Raw genomic sequence first — 4,518 nt, forward strand, 5'->3', positions numbered from 1 at the left:
AGAACGGAGAGATCATGAACTGATAAGGGGATACTTGGATGACGCACCGGTAAGATTTAGAGGATGAGATGTGAAAGCTGAGAATGAAATGAACCCGAAATGATTGCCTTCAGACAAACGAACTGAAAAGACCCATGAATTGCTCTGTTAAGGTGAAAAGAATTCTCACAATCGAAAACAATTATGAGAGGATGGCAAAAGGCTAGAACCACGAATCTCTGAGAGAACGGATAAGATATGGAGGTAAAACTCTTCTTCGGTCTTCAAATGTTGAGAATGACGAGGAGAAACACCATCAAAAATTGTTGGGACACTCCGGAATGCAAATTAGAAAGGTTGAACCGCCGATGAAAAGACTTTGAAAGATCTTGTAGAAAGACATATGACTAATGACAATTCATTCTTACGTCAAACTTTGAAATGAATTTGAGAATAACTCCGGAAAGAATTAGAAGAGTCAGGTAAGATCTTGGGAAAAGACCTGTGGGTTAGGGCCCACTCAAAAGAAACACCGTTGAAAAGGTCGCTTGGAAGATAGATTGCACCGGTTGAATTAAAAGACTTGAATGAGATAACAACCTCGAGATATCTTCAGTACTCCGGAACAATTGAATAGCGAGAAGTGAAATGATAATAAGGTGCACCGGCATGGAAAACATTTGAAACGAGTTAAAGGATATGATCAACACCAAAAGCTTGAATTGAATCCACTGGAGAAGAAAAAGAATGAAGAATGATGAACTAGTAGCTCCGTTAGCATCTTCCTGAGAATCAACGGATAAGAACATTGACGGAAAATAATGGAGAGACTTCACATCAATAAGATGGATACTCGATAAAGAAATCCGAGTCCTTGAAGAAAAAAAGGGTGGGTGGGCAGGAAAAACAAAGGCAGCTTGGGACGAATGAAACAAACAACGTTGAGAAGACTATGAGTTGATCTTGCAGATGAGACAAATGATAGGATCATCTTGAAGAGAATCGCACCGGCTGACAAGGATTAACATGACGAACTCGATGATGGAGAAGGGTTGGTATTCACATAGAAATTTGAGAACACCGCTTAGACAAGGGATGGAATCCACATTTGACTTCGAAGCAACTCGAATACCACAATCAAAACAAAACAAAAGATTGGCTTGCAGAATAAGCCGGAACAAACATATGATAGAGATTTCGTCTGAAGTTTTCGTGGTGGGGCCTACACGGGCTCGATCGTACAGCACCATCATGTACAAGGCAGTGCACATGACATACGAAGCGTCCCTGAGTTAGCATAGCCAAGGACTCTTTAAGACACAACGAGACCACTGTAAAACCAACCGTGGATAGGCGGACCACTAGATGTCGAACCCCAATTTCATATCATACATCTGTCAGAAAGATATCCTAAGAGCTACTTGAATTCCCACTTATGAAACTCCCGAACCTTTCCGGTTATGCAATCAGGTGTTGGGGATACAGGGGACGCATAATATCTCACCCAAAGCTAGCAAATCCTACATCCAGTTGTATCCATCCTTCAACACATAACCAAGAAAACTTCGGAAATCGTTTACCTCAACCTTCGAAAAGCATCCGTTATACGAGTCATGGTAATACTCCCAAACTCCCGCCCCAGTACTGGGTGGCGTTGAGGTTATCTCACCAACAACTGCATAAAAGAGATTTTCGATGTCGGCGAAACTCAGGTATTCTAGAACTGCAACGATAAAATTGTGACGACAACACCTCAGAGCTCAACTCCTCGGGACACTGCCACCACCCCTAAATGTCAGGAGGCACAAAGAACAATGTTCTCGTCACAAAACCATCGGAACGATTCCAAGATACCCGCGTGATCCTAAATTTTTTTTGTGAAATTTGAGAAGAGAAGAGTCAAAACTCTATGTCAGGATGCCTCACCAGAGCGACGAAGGGACTGAGGAGTAAAAAGAAGTCCTACTCTCCGATATATATAATCCTAAATGACTCAAAACATTTTTCTAGACTCAACAACGCCAACGATTCGATCAAGCAGGGGGCTCCTAAGTCGGGGAAGGCTCACATACCAACTTGTAACGTCCTCGATGCGGCTATATCTCCCACGTGTCGAAGCACGACTTAGAGGCATAACCGCATTGAAAGCAATGTCGCAAGTGAGGTAATCTTCACACAACCCATGTAATACATAAGGGAAAGAGATACATAGTTGGCTTACAATCGCCACTTCACACAATACATGAATAAAGCATTACATCATCCAGATACACACAAGGTCCGACTACGGAACCAAAATAAAAGAAGACTACCCCAAATGCTACACAGATCCCCGATCGTCCCAACTGGGATCCACTACTGATCGACTGAAACGAAACAACACAAAGGACAAGATCTTCATCGAGCTCCTCCTTGAGCTCGGTTGTGTCACCTGTAGGGTATCGTCGACACCTGCAAACTGGTTTTGGAAGTATCTGTGAGTCACGGGGACTCAGCAATCTCACACCCTCGTGATCAAGACTATTTAAGCTTATAGGAAGGGTACAAGGTATGAGGTGGAGCTGCAGCAAGCGACTAGCATATTTGGTGGCTAACATACGCAAATGAGAGCGAGAAGAGAAGGCAAAGGCACGGTCGAACAACTATGATCAAGAAGTGATCCTAGACCAACCTACGTCAAGCATAACTCCAACACCGTGTTCACTTCTCGGACCCCGCCGAGAAGAGACCATCATGGTTACACACGCGGTTGATGCATTTTAAATTAAGTTAAGTTTTAGGTTTTCTACAACCGGACATTAACAAATTCCCATCTGCCCATAACCGCGGGCACGGCTTTCGAAAGTTCAAAACCCTGCAGGGGTGTCCCAACTTAGCCCATCACAAGCTCTCACGGTCAATGAAGGATATTCCTTCTCTCAAGACAATCCGATCAGACTCGGCATCCCGGTTACAAGACATCCTCAACAATGGTAAAACAAGTCCAGCAAGACCGCCCGATGCGCCGACATCCCGATAGGAGCTGCACATATCTCGTTCTCAGGGCACACCGGATAAGCAATCCGTACAACTAAAACCAGCCCTCGAGTTTCCCCGAGGTGGCACTGCAAGGGGCTCTAGTTTGGACCAACACTTAGACAATCACTGGCCCGGGGGGGTTAAAATAAAGATGACCCTCGGGATGCGCGACTCCCAAGGGAAAAAAGGCTAGGTGGCGAATGGTAAAACCAAGGTTGGGCCTTGCTGAAGGAGTTTTATTCAAAGCGAACTGTCAAGGGGTTCCCATTATAACCCAACCGTGTAAGGAACGCAAAATCCGGGAACATAACACCGATATGACGGAAACTAGGGCGGCAAGAGTGGAACAAAACACCAGGCATAAGGTCGAGCCTTCCACCCTTTACCAAGTATATAGATGCATTAATTTAAATAAGAGATATTGTGATATCCCAACAAATATCCATGTTCCAACAAGGAACAAACTCCAAACTTCACCTGCAACTAACAACGCTATAAGAGGGGCTGAGCAAAGCGGTGACATAGCCAAACAACGGTTTGCTAGGACAAGGTGGGTTAGAGGCTTGGATTAACAATATGGGAGGCATGATAAGCAAGTGGTAGGTATCGCAGCATAGGCATAGCAAAACAGCGAGCATCTAGCAAGCAAAGATAGAAGTGATTTCGAGGGTATGGTCATCTTGCCTGAAATCCCGCAAGGAAGAAGAATGAGTCCATGAAGAAGACAAACGGACGAAGTCGAACGGATCCTCACAAACACGACGTTATCGGAACCAACCCGAAGAAGCAACACCGGAAAGAAGCAAACAACATAGTAAACAACCACCACATAATCATGGCATGATGCACAATCAAGTATGATGCATGTCTGGTTTAATGAAGCGTGGCATGGCAAAATGCACAAACAACCCTACAAATTAAGTGGAGCTCAATATGCAACTCCGTTGCATATTGACAAAACACCACATGACTTATTTATGTCGATATTGTTTATGTACTCAACAATATTCAATGTTGATTAGCATGGCAAGGGGTGAAGCAAAACAAAACTACCTATCTAGGCAAGTTTAAATGAGGCCGGAAACAACGAACAACAAATTCCGATAAATCCCCATATGCATATTTTAGATTTGGTGCTGTTCTGCCCTAAACACAATTTTAGAGTTGTTAAACATGCAAAGTGAAGCCACCATGTTAAACTAGGCATAATTCTACCCCACTTACATATAAAGTTTATTAAAATCCGAGCTACGGTTATTTAGTTATGAATTAAAGTATTTTAGCATGGCATAGGAGCAAATTAATGCAAACATCATTTTAAACATTTTAAACATAGATGAAAGTGGCAAATTATTAATCTACACAAAATTCTAAGCAAGTTTCATATTAAGTTTGTTTTAATCCGATGCACGGTTTGTGAGTTATTATATGCATGTTGTCTAAGGACTTTTCTGTAAAACAGCAGTTTCCTGGATAATAGCTAAATTGCAGCAGCAGGAAAAAAACACAATGGGCTGAAAC

Source organism: Triticum urartu, chromosome 5A (genome assembly GCF_056163025.1).
Source record: "Triticum urartu cultivar PI428250 chromosome 5A, HENAU_Tu73, whole genome shotgun sequence".
NCBI classification, from domain to species: domain Eukaryota; kingdom Viridiplantae; phylum Streptophyta; class Magnoliopsida; order Poales; family Poaceae; genus Triticum; species Triticum urartu.